This window comes from Equus przewalskii, chromosome 15 (assembly GCF_037783145.1).
Source record: "Equus przewalskii isolate Varuska chromosome 15, EquPr2, whole genome shotgun sequence".
Classification (NCBI taxonomy): Eukaryota; Metazoa; Chordata; class Mammalia; order Perissodactyla; family Equidae; genus Equus; species Equus przewalskii.
Window position 1 is genome coordinate 43,981,911 of NC_091845.1, and position 16,696 is coordinate 43,998,606.

At 46.4% G+C, this 16,696-nt stretch overlaps 1 long non-coding RNA gene across 1 annotated transcript in view; it reads left to right on the top strand.

The window, feature by feature from the left end:
- LOC139075960 (uncharacterized) overlaps positions 1-16,696 on the top strand; it is a 98,759-nt gene that overhangs the window by 77,353 nt on the left and 4,710 nt on the right. Inside the window, exon 2 of the long non-coding RNA XR_011527028.1 lies at positions 14,749-14,942. This is a non-coding gene — a long non-coding RNA (uncharacterized lncRNA). The remainder of the gene's footprint in view (positions 1-14,748; positions 14,943-16,696) is intronic.

The window sequence follows — 16,696 nt, forward strand, 5'->3', positions numbered from 1 at the left end:
GCCGTGCCTCCCATGGGCTGCCCCCAGCCGATGACTTGGTGCATCAGGGACTATCAATTTACCCTGGCTTCGCTCAAGGATTCCCAGGTGGCTTGGCCTACCCTTCTTGAGACTGGCTGACTGTCTAAAACTCTCTCTCTCTCCTTCACTCAAGATCAGACCTGCGTGATGGTCTGATGGCTCCCCCAGTCTTGTCTGGCTCCCTTCACGTTGTCCCTCACAGAGACAGTTCCTCTAACAACATCCTTGCATGTTTAATGCCACCTTGGCACCTACTTCTCAGAAGACCCAACTGACACATTTCCCCACTTCCCCCTCATGCTTCCTGAAATCACCTTCCCAACTAAACAACTTGCACTTCAATCTTGGTGTCAGTGTCTGTTTCTGGGGAAGCCAGCCTAAAACAGAGGTCACTACAGAGAAACTGCACACGTCCCTCCCACTCATGACCCTTGGGCAGAATCTAGTCACGTGGCCTCACTGAACAAGGGAGGCTGGGCATGTAGTCTCATCTACAACAGACCACGCAGGGCAGAATGGATATTGGGGGTCTGCTGGCAGCATGGCCACTCCTCCTTACTCCAGCCTTCAAGCCCTGTTCAAATTCCTTCAAGGTCAAGGTTCTGGAGCAGGGTATGTAGAGGTGGAGTTCCTGGAGAAACCTGTGCTCATATAAATCAATCAAAATTAACCCAAATCTAACTTCGTTCTATAATTATTGTGTCAGCTCCAAGGCAAATTGTAAAGTGAGTGAAGTTTATGCCCTGAACCCAGCCCATTTCTTGAACCGTGGCCCCTTCTTGCCTTTTCAAATCCCCTCCAGGATTCCAGCCGCCCAGAGCCCCTATTACAAGGTCTCTACCCAGGCATTGATTCACCAGCACAAGTTTCTCCTCCTCACTTTAAAACATACCTGTTCCATTCCCCAAGGTTCTGCACATCACTAATTTGATAAGTTCATTTAACATAAAGACATTAATGTTGGCTAAGACTTGACCGTGGCAGCAACCGGATGAATACAATTGGCTTCTAACAAGAACCTGTTAACACATCGTCCAGAAGATGGAATGACAGTTTGCCTGGTGACTGCCACTGAGTCCTGGATTCTATACGACAAGCAAGTAGTAGCCCTCTTAGGCTTTTCTTCCAATGCAGACAGCAAAAGTCAAGGATAAGGCATAAGTTACCCCACCAGAAGGATCCTATAACCCACCTGGCTGAGACTCCATGAGCTCTGTGGTCTCTGTTTTCCTTTGGGCCATATTCCTTGAGATTTTTTTCTTGTCACATTCAGGAAAGAAGCACTAGGTTCCTTTGATGCAGCACTAAACTGCTGACAGTGGTCATCCCTCGAGGGACTGTGGGGTATGGTACGGTGAAAGGGCCAGTGCCACTTTTTTATATTTCTAGAGGGTCTGAATTTTTCGTATCAACCATATCAAGTATTGGTAACTCTAAAAAATAATGTAATTGATAAGCCATTTGCCTTGCCCTGCGGTATGGACAAGCCACCTGTTCTATCTGCTCCCGAGACAGTTTCTTCATCTTTAGTAACTGATGACAAATCCAGTCCTTAGGGTCTCCTCGTCTCTCTTGGGAATGCATTTGGATCCTCCCTGCTGTCAGCTTCCTTTAACAGGATATAAATTGTCCCTCATCCCTGGTTTTGGTCAGCTTCACGAGCCAGATGTTCTGATTTATTTAAAAACCAAATTTTAAGTAAAATTAGAATGGAGACCACCTTTATTTACCTGCAATGCCTCGGCTCAGTGCCTGGTATAAAGCTGAGACTTTTTAAGTGTTTTTGAGTAATGACTGAGCCCTCCTGTTGGTCGAGGAACTCCTCACGACCACTGAGTTCTTTCAATATGGCGGCCACCACATGCCCTCAAATCTGTGAAGGGCTTTCCCGGGGATGTCGACCCAGATGCCAGACGTGGTCAGGAAAGGAACGCGATGGCCTGAACCACGGTGTAATACTAAAATTAGGAGCAGTATCTGCCAAAACAACTGATCGTGCCCTACGTACCTAGTCACCGGGCAAGGCACGTTAGGCTTGAAGGAGAAATTGTGGGCTAGAATCGCAGACTTTCACGGTAGCTTGGGAAACTAAAAATAAAAACATAATCACGGCTTTCGTTTTGTTTTTGACAATGATATTTGTTGGGCCGTGTCAGCCAAATTGACACTCTCAGAGATGGCTTCCCCACCTTCCGTTTAGCCACATTACTGGCTATCTAACTTTTCAGAGTGATCTACAAATTTTACACCTCTGAGCCCCAGGCACTTTTTGCCAATATTGCCGGGTGTGGTGAGGGAGGGGGCCACCCCATGCCATGGCCTGCCCTACAAGAGCAGACATTTCAACGTCCAATCACCGGGCCTGCCAGTCCCAGGCCTGTGACCGTAACTCACTGAGCCTCAGTTTTTCTCATCTGTTAAATGGTATTAGTAATGATAGCTGCCTTTAGGGTTGTTTTAGGGACTAAATGAGGTAACCCACTCATTTTTTAAGGCACAGGATACACAGTAAGCACTCAATACGTGGTAACCATTGTTATCATCATCATCATCATACATTGATCAAAGAGAGCCAGAAGGAGATGGGATGTAGGCCCAGAAAATCTCTTTCAGGCCAAATAATAACAACACTAGGAGAGTTGTACTGTGTCATCCTTCTAGGACCTCATATTCTGTTCTTTGCAGAGTTGAGAAGTGGGCAGACTGGAGCACAGGAGTTGTGGGGGGTGTGGAGGTGGGGGTAAGGCAGAGGGAAAGGGGGCTGCCGATGGTAGGCTGGTGGTTCAGAGGCAACAAGGGCAGCAGGGAGGAAAGAATTATTATCAGGCTCTGAGGAGTCCTAGTGCCAGCTCTCTGCCGACATAATTAATGAGGCTGCTGTGCCCCAAATGAGGCATGTTGTTAATATACAGACCTGTTGGGAACACAAGGGAAATGCAAAGAAAAGTTTTGTCAAAGGCAGAGTGGGTCAAATCAGCTCCAAAGGGAAAGCATATTATCTGTGAGACTCTAATGTGTGCATTTAAAAAAAAAAAAAAACCAAGATGAAGAAAAAGGGTAAAAAATGGATTTCAAACTCAGGACTAACAGCTACAAAAAACTTAGAGGGCTTTTAACATTCTTAAGTGATGATTTTTCTGTTATCTTTATTTTTTTCAAAGTTTGTCCTGTTGGTCAAATTCACCTAATAATGACAACTAAAATGGAGTTTTAGCGTTCAGGATTTTAATACATTTTCCATGAGATGCACAAGAGAAAACTTTTAAGATTATTTTTGGTTTTACCTTGAAGAGCTCTGGGTTGCTGAGAGAAAGCCATCTTGAGCTTACATAAAATTTTTTTGTGCCTGACAGTTCCATCAGGAAAACAAAAACGATTATCGCTTTGTCATATAAGCGTTCTCAATGGTGAATTCTGTTCTCTTTCCAAAAGGCCTTCTTGAATCACGCGAGTGAGACCAGGACCTAGGGGATGGTGCCTGGGGCTGACTTTGCTGTCCAGGGGAGACAGGAAATGGAGCACCGGGTTGCCATTGCGGTCCCCTGCGGGTGTGGCTGCGCACTGGCGGGAAGCAGGAGGACCGGCGTCATTCGATGCAGTCGCTCCTGAAGGTCGCGCGCCGGGTGTCTGGCCCCCGGCTTCCCAAGCACAGGCGCGGCGCCCTGGCAGAGCGCACGGGCGGCCCGGAGGCGGCTCGCGCGCGCTGGCCCGGGGACAGGGGCTGGCGCAAGGATCGCGAGGGTGGGGACAATATAAGGAGGATACTTCGTCTCTCACTGCCCCTTTCTTAACCCACTCCTCTCTCATTGCCCGCCTTGCTCCTCTCCATCTTTTCTGGCTTTTACCAGGCTGGGCAGTGACCCTGAGAAAGGGTTTGGGAAGCGAGCGGCTGCGTGAGCAAGAAGTATTTCATATCAGCTCGTGGAGACGAAGCAGGAACGGCAACAGGAGATGCCTGGCTGGGCGGTCTACAGACCTGCGTGGGCGCACGCGTGGAGCGAGTGTGCGCGCGTGCGTGCACGTGGAGCGGGTTGCGTGCGTGCTCGCGCGCATTGTTTCTGCTTCAAACGGGGTCCGCACGCGGCGCTTGGGTCGGAGCGCTTCTGCGTTTCGTGGGGTGCTGAGTAACTTGAACCGAGCAAAGCGTGCTGTGGGGTTTCAGGCGCCTCTGCCAGGCAGGAGGTGAGACTTTCAGCTCGTAATGAGAGCTAACGTTTACTGAGTGTTTACTCTGTGCCCAGGCACCAGTGTAAGCACTTTACGCGGATTCACTCGGGTCACCCTCAACGACAACCCAGGAAAGTAGGTTCTATTATTATCTTCAATTTCCGGATGAGGAAGTGAAGCAGAGGGAGATTAAGTCGCCCAGCTATTGAACCGAGACAGTGTGACTCCAGAATCTCCATCTTAACCCCACCACTCCCTATTTCTTAAACGTGAGAGCCCCTAGGCCCTTGTTTGAAAGTCACAGGTTAAGGGACCCTTTTCATCTCCCTCCATCTAAAACACCGTCATTTCAGTTCATTTAAAATCCAGAGGCAGCTCACAAAGGCACGGAAAGCATCAAAGTCATTGACTTTGGCCTGGCAAGGTGGAATCTCTCAAACGGTACTTTATCAAATAAAGGGCACCTGCATTTTACCCTGAGTCGTAGCATCTTTTATTTTGAATGTAACAATACATACATTTTGAGAACACATTTGATTCTTTGTTTCCGGTTTATTATTTTGCTGACTGTAAGTGATGTGTTATATTAGGAAAATACAGGAGAACACAAAGAAGAAACTAAGTCCTCCATGATCTCAGCACCATATGCCATACGTTGTTGAAAATCCATTTTTTCTAAGCATATATGTTATAATAAAATTGATTTGTTTAAAGAATTAAAAACTATCATAATATGCATTCTGTTTTATTCTCTAATGATGCATCGCAAACATTTCCCTATATCATCAAATATTTTTCTGCAGCTCCTTTTCGTAACAGCACAGTATTTCATTGTATGAATTTGCCATAATTCAACTAATCACTTTTTTGACATTTAGGTTGCTCCCTAATTTTTGCTATTATAAATTATGAACACCAAAATGCAGCAATCCTTAACACACCAGGACTCTTCTCTTAGGACAAATGGCTAGCAGTGAAATTGCCAGGTAGAAGAATGTCATGCTTTTCAAAGGATCAAATATCCTCAAGAAAGGTGGGCTCGGTCCGCACACCTCCAGGTAGAGAGAATGTGCCCATTTCTTTCCCAATTATGAGTGTCATTGCTCAAAAGAATCTTTATTAACAAATTACATCCTTAGAGCAAAAAGGCAGAGGTAACATTGTTGGAATATGCCGGGTTTCAGGAGAAAGACTTTATATGATTGCAGACTTTTGAAATATTTGGGAAATTCCATTTATTCAAATGCTCCCCTGCCTGAACAGGACTCTGCAGAGGACGTGGGAAAATAGGGGCATTTTGGAAAATGAAACTAGGAAAGTTAATTCTCAAACTATTTTTTCTAAGGCAGGGAGACAGATGCTGCCTATACAATGAAAAAGGAGGTATTAATTGCTTCTTTTGCTGCGCCTTCGCTCCCTGGCAACTTACCCACTGTCAGGTCTGAAAACATTGATGGTGCTGCCTGCCGCAGAGCTACTGCAGACGTAGTCAAGGCAGCAAACCTGGGCAATTAGAGGTTTCTGTTAATTTTCTTCCTCTTTCATTCTACCAGCTTCCCCTCCCCCCATATCAGGAAGTTGGGGTGACAAATATTTAAAGTCAGCCTGTCACGCATGAGCAGCCCGGTTGTGTGAATGACTGATTTTCTTGACATTCTAAACAGCTTTGTGTGTGCGTGTAGAGACCTGCGGACCCCTAAACCCAACACTGTCTGACTTACAAGAGGCTGTTGGTTTGGAATTTGAGGCAATAGTGGGGGTCTGGGCAGGTGACGTTTTATGACTAGGAAATGGACACACCCACAGTCTGCAGAGTTTTTGAAATGTGCATACTTCTCCCAATGACCTCTAGGTGGATTTCTGCAGTGACAAAGAGAAGACTTTTAGGGTGTGGTTTAAATTCCTCTCCTTGCAAAGCTTGCTCTAAAATCACTTTGCCTGACGGGCTAGAGACCATGATGTCCTTAGCAAATCTGAGAGATGTGCTTGGACTTGACTGGCCTTTTTTCTCCCCACTCAGCACAGCAGCAAGAGTAACAGACGCCTATTTAGGGAAGGCATGTTCCCTTTTTATATGCAAACCTTGTTGCTAAAAATTCTCTTTTAGATGAATTATTAAACCCAATTTATAAAATAAGAACAGTACAGATTTCCTCTTGAACTATTCTTTCTCTTTGATATGTGAAACCCGTGTCTGCTAGTGCAGAAAAGCAGAGAGAATATGAGAGGCCAGGTGGGGGTGGAAGGAAGGTGGTACAAGTAAATAAAGGTCATTTTAGAGCCTCAGAAATTCTCTGAATGCTTGAACCCGTTGGGGTGCATTTGGAATTCATTAATCGTCATATAGAAATTCACAAAAACATAATTATTTTTGTAAATCTAGATTTCTCCTCATGGTCTAATGAAGAAGGAATATTTAACGTATCAAAATTCCTTTAAGAAACAGTACTGTCTTTGTTTGGGAACATCTGTGTTTGGGGCATTAGGAAGGTGCTTTTAGGGGAGAGAGTAGATGATTCTTTCTTATCCGAGGGAAGGGATTTTTGTGTTGCTCTTGAAGGAGCCTCAGCAGGAAAGAGACTGGGGGAGTCGAGTGGACACAGAGCCACAGAGAGATGTGGTGGCCCCTGGATGTTCTGAGAGTGGGGACACCTGGGGTGCTCAGTGGTTATTTAGGTTGTAAACCTAAGGTGAGGTGTAAACCACCCCCCCCACCTCCCTTGTGAAGTCTTCAGTGACATCTACACTCTCCAAAAGCATAAAACCTTTGCTAATTAATATTCCCCTTATGCTATTTAGAAGAACTGTTGCAGAATTTATATCCCTTTTTGCAATACATGATTTTTTATAGAAATTATGAAAAAGAAGTTAACCATGAAGTTGAAATTCACACCTTAATGCCAACCTTGGATGCTGCCTCCCAGGAAGGAACTTTTTATGGTTGAACCTGCTCAGGGCCATTGACGTCCTGCATATATGTGAAGTGGTCCCAGGACCGGCAGCGTCACCTGGGAGCTGGATAGACCTAGTGAAGACAGCACTGGTTCTACACTTGCTGCACCTTGGAGTCACCTGGAGAGCTTTACAAACCGCAGATTCCTGAGGCCCCTCCTAGGGATTCTGATTTAACCGGTTTGGGGAGGGAGGGCCCTGGGCATCCAGAGTTTTAAGGGCTCCCTGGTGATTATAATGTAGAGTAAGTTTGAAAACCCCTGATCTTGGAACACTTCCTTTTTCAAGTCGTGTTTAAACCCAGAGACCTCGTGAAGTGCCCGGACTAGCCACAAAGTTTGCTGCCTTCATCAACCACAGCTCTCCTCCAGAGGCACTGCTGCCCCTTGGAAACTTCTGTGTAACAAATTTTCACCGCCAGACCCAATAGAAGACTTAAGCCAATGGCAGGCATCAGAGGAGTTTCCAGGATCACTGTTCTGTCACGCCTTGTCCCCCATCTTCTGCTTTTGCTCCCCCAGGAGGCTGCCTAACATGGTGCTTCAGGGCAAGGGCTCTGGGGTCAGACAGCCTGGGTTCAGACCACAGCAGGGTGTCCTGACAGATCGCCTACCCACTTGAAGGCTCCCTTGTCGCTCTTTAAATGTGGTTAACATTAGTACCTACCTCCCAGGGTTGTGCGGATGGATCAGAGAGACAATTCAGGGAAACTACCAGACTTTCAGTCAAACAATAAATAGGATACACATGCGTGAGGACTAAGAGAAGCGTAAAACCTAACTGGTGCTCAACTTTACGGTTAAAAGCATGCAAAGGGGGATGCTGACAAGAAACCAGCCCATCGCACTGCAGACACCTGGAAAACCTCGGGAATCAAAAGACCATTTATCCCTGAAAGTGGGGTAGGTGGGGAGCTGAAGAATAGAGAACTGATAAGTATGTCTGAAGAGCAGTGAAGTCCCTGCCCCATACAACCTGACCCCACGCCCTTCCCCGCCCCAGGAGAAGCCTGGAGTTTACCCTCTGGAGAAACTGATCCAGGGCAGCTCCCAACTCTGAGATGCCAGGCCCAGCTGGGCCTCTGGACAGAAATGAGATTCGGTAAAATTGTGAGGCCTCACCTCCACTTCAGTTCTCTTTCTCAGATAGGCTCCCAGAATGCTGGTTGCCAGGCATACATTACCCAGCCAGAAACTAGAGAAAAACCCAGAATGCTGAATTTTGGAGAGTCTTCTAAAGGTACAGCAGGGCCTCTGCCTGATCATCCTCACTGAAACCCCAGTTGGTAAGTCCATCCCCACATAAACAGCTTCCAGCCAAACTTTGATGCCACCTTCCTAATATAAAGGGACATGCAGAGATCACAAGAAGAACCTTCAACAAGGAAAGTAAATATCAAAACAAACAGGAGAAGAAAAGGAACTGAGTAAACAGAGATGATGTCCCACCCTTGAGGGGATAGAAGGCACTGCATCCATAAGACAAGAGTCTTCAGAGGGCAGTAGAGGTGCTGAAAGTTAAAAAAAAAGTAAATAAAAAAGCAATAAAAGGGATGGGGCTAAAGTCAAGGAAATCTCTCAGAAAGAGGAATAAGGAACCCTAGGCCAATGTAAGAGGCCCAATAGAAAATAAAAGGTATTCCGTGGAAAGCAAAGAAAACGGAGAGAAAATTATCAGAGAAATCAATATTTTAAAATATCCCAGAACTAAAGTATATGATTTTCCAGGCTGAACAAGCCCAGAAATTGCCCAGCACACTGAATTTTTTAGAAAGGGAAGAGGACCCCACCTAAAGCGCATTTTCATGAAATTTGTATATTTCAGGGATAGAGAACAGATCCGAAGAACCCCTCTGGGTGAGTGGGAGCAGGAATAACAGATTAAGGGTCACACACAAAGGATTGGGAGTCAGAGTGATTAATCATCTCAGCAACGTCGGAATCTAGAAGATAAGGGAACAAGACTTGCAAAAAATGCTGAAGAAAACATATTTCCTGCTTAGAACTCTATATCCAGTCAAGGAACCAAGGGTAGTGTCTGGATGCTAGTAGAGATACACCAAAATAAGGGAATTAACAAAGAAAGAGGAAGCCATAGGATCCGGAAAATGGATTCAACACAGAAGAAAGACAAAGGGAATTCAAGGTTTGGTGAGGGAAGCCCTGGGATGACCACTGAGCAGCAAGGATGGGGAGCCAGCAGCCCAGACTGGAACATGAGGAAGGACGGTCCCAGGAAGGACATCTCCAAAATAGAGGTGGAACTGATGTGTTCGAATATACTGAGGAGAATTTTACATCTCTTCTGGAGGGTTTGTGGGGATAATTAGTGAAATTATGCAAGTGAAAAAAAGGTCAATTATTATAAGTCCAGGGAAAAAAAAAAGTCATATGTGAAAGGAAATATAGTACTTTCATGGAGCAGCTTGACCCACGTTTACTTAGTAAAAATAATATATTCATTGAATATTGATTTAACAAAAAATGTGATATGATTGCTTGGGGAGGACACAGGAGGGAAAGACGTATGGAGAAGGTGTATGTGCCAAAACCCTCATCCCCCAAAGCAGGAAGGCGTGAGATTGTGTCTAAAACAGAAAAATCAACACAATAGTATAAGCCTTTTGCTCAGAAAAATGGAGGAAATAAAGAAACTATTTGCTAAAGAGTTGGGACTTGGGATAGGAGGCACGGGAATGGGAAAACAATTTTTCTTCCTGGCCTTCTGGTACTATTTGGCTTTTAAAACACGAGTATGTGTTACTTTGGTGGAAATAGATTACATTTTAAAACAAGACTGAGCAGGGTGCCTGGTAAGTCCTGGCCTGTGTGGGGGAGCTGTTCTTCCCATCTCTGTCTCCAGTCCCTAGGCTTTTCTCAGCAAACCCTGAGAGGTGAGTCACAAAAGTTGGCCATTTTGACTCTTTGTAACTTGATCACTCGCTCAGGCACTCAAGAGTGCCCGCTACAGCATCTGCTTGGGTTGTCATTTGTCTCAGCAGCTCAGGCTGCTGTAGCAAATTGCCACAGACTGAGTGGCTTAAACAACGAACATTTGTTTCTCATGGTTCTGGAGGCTGAGAAGTCCAGACCCAGGTGATGCTGGCAGATTTGGTTCTTGGACCTCTTCTTGGTGTGTAGATGGCCGTCTTATCATTATGTCCGCCCATGGCAGAGAGAGAAAGGGCAAATTCTCTTCCTCTTCTTAGAAGGACACTAATCCCATCATGAGGGCTCCCCCCTCGTGACGTGACGTACTTTCCTCCCAAAGGCCTCGCCTCCAAATACCATCACATTTGGGCTTCGACATTTGAATTCAGGGGGCCATACATATTCAGTCCAAAGCATTGTTGTTGTGGCTGGTTTGTTTTTATTCTTTTGCTGTGTTTTGTCCTCAAAGAGAAGGCACTTTAACTCTCTACTTTGCTGGAGAAACTCACAGGGCACAGGAAACTGATAGAGAATGTTTTTGGTGCTGCTTTGGTTATTGAAATAAATGACTGGTGTTTTCAATAAGGAATCTACACTTTTCACTTTATATATAACTAGGGATTTCTGTTCTAAGGATTTTATTTATGTGAAAAATCAGTATTTTTTTGGGGTACTGGAATGGATGGCTTGAGGGTTCCCGTTGTAATAAATAGTTGGGGCCTTTCTGCAAAACACTCCTTTGCCTGATGCCCTGTGGGGGGCAAATTGAGGACATTACGTGGGGGAGAGTCGTACCTGGTAAGAGTGGATTATTTTACGGAAATTAGTGAAAGGGCTGATGTTTTGCATCTGGCAGCTGAGGGGTGAAGGGAACAGCACCCTCGATTCCAGAGGCAGAAGGGTCTGCGGGAAGGAGCAAGGTCCGGTGGTAAGTGCTGTGAATGTGCAGAGATCTATGGAGGACCTGGCACTTGCTCCCTTACTGCGGACTTGGGGTCTGAGGTCCTCTCACCTCCGTCTGGCAGGGCCAGGGAAGCCCAGCTGACATCGGGGCTTCTAGGAGCTTCTCGTGTCTCTCCTGCATTAGCACACCGCACGGCTGTCTTCACTACTGCAGAGAATAGTGGGGACTGGCATTTGGACACAAGACAGGCTTGCTTCAGACCAGAAAAAAAAAAAAAAAAGAAATTTACAATGACCAAAGTGTGTTTCTTTTCTTAAAGCCATTTTCCCTCCCTCTGTTCCCAGAACCAAGCTGACATTACAGGGCACCCAATAGGGCACCCCCTGTGCATCTCAGTTCAGCCCCTCATCCGCTGTGACTTAAATAGTAAAAAGAAATTTTAAAAATAAGTTTTGTCGTCAGCCTTGCTTGATCCCGAGTGGCGCTGCTCCAGCAGATGTGGCAGAATCCTCTCCCAGGCCAGCTTGCTTTGTTCCCGAGGCAATTTGTGCAGAGAGCAGTAAGCTCCCAGAAGCCAGAGGGCCGGGAGGGGCAGGTGGGGCCTGCAGCATGGGGGTGCGAATGTGCCTGTGTGGGCACATGTGTGTGAGGGTGCAAGTGGGAGTGTGCGTGTGTGTGTGTGTGTGTATGGCCAGGAGGTGTGGGGGGTGGAGCTGGGGCAGGAGGAAGGAGAAAGGGTGCTTGAGTCATTGAACCCAGCTTTCTGGGCATATTCTATTTTTCAACAAAGCGGGATATGCTCTGTCTTAACTATTCAGCCTCTTGGTATCAAAATCCCAGCAAGATTCCACCAAATTTATTTTTAAAATACTTGCAATTTGCAGACGGACTTCAGAAAGACTACATTTGCACTGGGAGTGATTGCAGATCATTTCTTTTTCGAAGTGAACTCCTTGCCCTTTCTCTGTGGGGTAGAGAAGACGTTCTCGTGAAGAGAGCTGTCACAATGGGAGGCATTCATCCTTTATTAGCACCAGGATAATATGTCGTATTTTATGTGAAAAGCATAGATAGTTTAAGAGGGAACATGTTCCTACATGGTGTGCGTTTGCCATTCTGGAGTTGCTGCCATGTGCCGACGTGGGTCCTTATTTTAAGGGCAGCATTCAGACAAGAAAGCGTGTGTCCCTGAGCTGAGAGAGTCACATCCAGTGATCAGGCCTTCCCAAGGGGGACTCCACAGGCCATGGGGGTACCAGAGGTTATTTTAGGCGGAACATGAACGCTTTTATTTTAAAAGTTATGTGTTTATTTTAACATGTATTAGAAAGGGTAAAACCAGCATGTCAAGTCCACAATGACATGGAGACACAAAATTCTTATAAACAAACCATTAGATTCTTAAAATGTGAGTTTGCTGAAGAAAACACCAGTTAAACAATAATTCAGGAGTGCATCACTCAGGGTTAGGTAGGAAAAAGAATTTTCCTCGATGGTCCCCACGGCAAGACTTGATGAAGGGACCACTCGCAGATCTCAGTGACAGGGTAAATGGGGCCCTAAAGAATGCTGAAGCCCCCTAGAGGAGCCCCAGGGGCAGCTGTTACCACCCAAAGCTGGAGGATTAAAGGAGGAAACCAGGCCCCCCTGACAGCTGGAGCCACCAAGGGGACCCAGGTGGGGACAGAGTCAGGGCACCAAAGTGAGGAGGGACAGGAGAGAAATTCCCTAGCCTCTCTCCCCCGAGGTCTCATCTCCTGCCAGTGCCTTCCATGGGCCAAGACACTGGGAGGCCAGCGGGCTAGCAGCCCACACGGAGTCCACAAGGACAGACCCCTGAGGGTACAGAGCTGGGCAGAGACTGGATCTAAGTTGGGGCAGGGCTGAAGCAGAGAATACCCAGCCTAAGGAGGGTGTGGGTGTGGCAGGCATTGTAAAGGTGGTACCTTGAGGATGGAGTGTGGATTCTCACAATAGCGCAGTAAGGTTGGTATGTTTACCCTCACTCTCCAGATGAGAAAGCCATGCCTTAGAAAGGTGAAGACTCGCCCAAACTTACATTGCTGGGGAGTGACAGAGCTGGGTCTCCAGCCAGCTCTGTCCGATCATAGAGCCTGAGCTCTTAACCATTACTTTGTACCCATAAACACCATGCACACACATGCCACTTATACAACACCCAGCAAAATGTGATACTGAGACTGTGTTCACAATGAATATAAACAGTAAAGCACATTTAAAAAACATACTTGAAGTGCTGACATTTCTTTCATTCCCATGCTCTCTGTGGCTGGGAGCTGCCAGCTGGCCTCTCGTGTAGACAGGTTCTGCAGCTGGACCATTGCACAGCCTCTTGGTAGTTTACCCCAAGCCTTGTTATGCCAGTCACAGAAACATAAACCCCATTTGTCCTAGTGCTGGAGTCTGGTTGGCTCTCCTCAGGGTTTCCACTCAAGGACAGTGCTCCTGGCCAAATTAAAGTGGGGCCTGGGAGAGTCCAACTGCACTTAAAAAATAATAATAATTGCATGTACTTTCTTTAATGAGCTTTCATTCCCACTTGGCAGCATGAACACTGAGTTCAGTCCACTCCAGCAAAGACCAGTCTAATCAAATAAAAATGTTAGTCTAGTCCAGGAATTCAATCACGATGCAGTTCAAAGTTCCCTCTCCTCTAGGTGCTGCCCCTCCTCCATCTGATGGGAATATCCCAGGGGCTTCCTGCTAGCCCACAGCCTAGCAAGCAGGGCGGGGCAAGCCAGAACCCAGTGGTGGCTAGGCTGTGTGGCGTTCATGGCTGCTGTTTTCCTCTTGGCACGGTCATGTTCGGCTGCCATCTCTATGCACTTTTGATGGCTGTGGGCTTCCCAGCTGGATCCCTCACCCACATGCTGAGCATCCACAGAAGCATAGTGGTTGCTCTTATTGCCTTTACCCAAGCAGGCAGTCCACCTCCCAGCCTCTGCCAGTGAGTTATTCTGTTCCCCTCGGCAGTCTTTTGAGGTGAGGGGAGTAGCCCACTGTACTTTTGAAATAGACTTTTAAAATTGCTATGGATGAGAACTGGGGGAAAAAACCCTACTTAGTTTCACATAGCCCAGACTCCCTTGAATAGAGAGCGTGAGGCAAGGTGTAAGTGCTCGTGCTTTATTAGAAGGTGCAATCCCAGGGCAGCAGGAGTGAGGGGCGAGGAAGTGGCACCGGGAAGGATGGGGAGAAAATACAAGCTGGTACATTGCTGGGCAGGCCTTGCTTCAAGAAGAGACACAGCTGGTCACTTTGCCATGTGGGATGTCTCTGAACAGACTTTACACCATGGCTCAAAACAGTCCATTCTGGAGGAATGGAGGGGGGATTTATCTGCTGGCTCCCTCTCATCTCTTGTCTTTCACCGGCCAAGGTTCTCCCTGCAGGGAGTTAATCCCCTGGTGCTTCTGGGTTGCATTGCCTGGGGAAGCCAGATCCCATTCTCAGTGGCATGTTGGGAAGAGTGGGAGCAGCCAGAGACTTGCACAGAGGCCTCGGGTGGCAGAACTGAGTTGCTTACCGAGTCTGTCATGGCGGAGGCTGGGCGTGTTGGTGGCCACTTGAGAGAATCTGAGGCTGCACATGAGCTGTCTGATATAATGATGTTGATTTCTTTTCTTTTATATTTTCTAGAAGAAATCAGACTGAACTGACATCTAAAATACTTCAGTGTAAAAGATACAGGATGTGTGACTAGGACAGGAGTCTCCCTTTGGAATGCCCAGGATTCTGTTTGTTTCATTACAGGCTGTGAAGACACTGTGGGAAACTTCTATAGCAGAGACCTGGGACTTCTTTCCTTAGTGTGAGCTGGAGCTACAGTGTCACAGTGGTTAGACACCAGGGCTGTTGGATGAGGCCACAGCTTCCCCAGCTGTACTGCTTTCTGGCTCTTAAGAAAGTCACTTCACCACCCCAAGCCTTGATGTCCCAATACACAGGTGAGAAGGACGGCTGTATCTAACCCACAGAGTTGTTGTGCAGAGAGAGGAGGTGAGAGACTCCAGGTTTTTCCACATTTGGGGCATTTGCACACCACCTTCACACTTTGCCCCGTACCTGTGTGCCGTCTGTTTTATTATTTAGTTGATATTTTTCTTTAAATTGACTCCATTTGAAACTTTAGCCTCTTCTAAGCAATAATATCCACGAATTCTCCATGTTGATATGCTGGTTACATACTTTATATAATACACATTAGAATAAGTCTTAAATTGTTAGTCTTAAATTGAGAAAATGATTATTATGGACTACCTGATACCATCTCATCCATGGAAAGTGGTACAATGCTACACTTTGTTGCTGCATATAATCTATAATCAATCTGTAAATCAAAATTGGGGCGAGTTTATTATGAGCCCCATCTGAGGACTACAGCCTAACGCCTTCCTTCCCCAAGGAGGGAAGGGCACCAAAGAAGTGGGGTGTACAGAATGGGTATATACCATCTTGAAACAAAGAGCATACATCGCATATGATAGGAATGTCCCTTTTATAGTAGTCATGAGCTTGCTTTGCTAGCATAGCAGAACAGTGGTCACAAGGGGAGCACAGCAGGTCAGTAATTAATCCTTAGTTTCTAAGAAGAGGTGCTTATCCTTAAGGAAATGCTGATATGGGGGAAGATACAATCCCTGTCCTGAAAGGCATCATTCTTGTCTTTGGGACATTGTAAATGTTTAAAGCAGGTGTATAATGCATGCTCAACAGGCCACATCAGGCCCTTTTGGAAAAACAAGGTCAGGCCAAATTAGTTTTAAACCAAATGGCTTCCTCATTTACTCCAATATATCCTATTGCTTTTCATTTATTTATCAACTTTGATGGACATTGAGCTAATCTGCACATTCAGGCAGTATCTGGTCTTCAGTAAATGTTCTCTGTGTTGGCACCATCCAACCTGGCCTTGGGGCCAGTGGAGTGGTGGCTGTCTCCCACTGACTCTGCAGCTGCTCTTGGACAGCGCTCTTCCATTCCCAAGCAAATGCCTCCTTCTTGAAACTCCTGTCATTGAGCTCTACCTCGCTCTCCCCTCCCAGTGGCCATCTTTCACCAACTGCCTGATCATTCCCTCTCTTTCCCTAAAGACTATGGCACCTGCAGCTTGTTTTTTTCCTCCAGTCCAAGCTAATCCATAAACCTCATGGCTTCAGCTTTCATGTTGAAGTACATCCAATGTCTTGTCTCAAAGCTCCTTGACCTCTTCGCCTCCAATAACTACTATCCTCTCCCCCCTTTGGCAAACCACTGACATGGCTCCATACTGTGGAGTGTGCCACCTCCCAGACCTACACAATCTCAGAAATCTCTCAATCTCAGACTTCAATGTCTACCCCTCCAACTCTTTGTGCCCTTATTCCCAGGGTTTTGGTTCTTCAACTTCATTAGAACTCCAGTTCCTTGACCCTCCTTTTTCTTATAGTTTCTCCTCTACCTTCCCTGCCCAGTCTAGGTCCCACGAGGCATTGCTTAGCAAGTTGGAAGTTCCCGGCCACTTTCTGTTTCCACCACCATCTTACAAAACCCCCACCTTGGAGCGATCACCTTACCTACAGGCCAATCCTATCCCTGGAGCTGGGGGCTCCAGTGTGGGCTGAGCACTGTTGAAGAAACTCATCCATCCTTTTCTCAGAAGTTTGTTTTGTTCTTATTTCCCTATTCTTGGGAATGTTTCTGTCAGGTAAGGCTTCTGGAG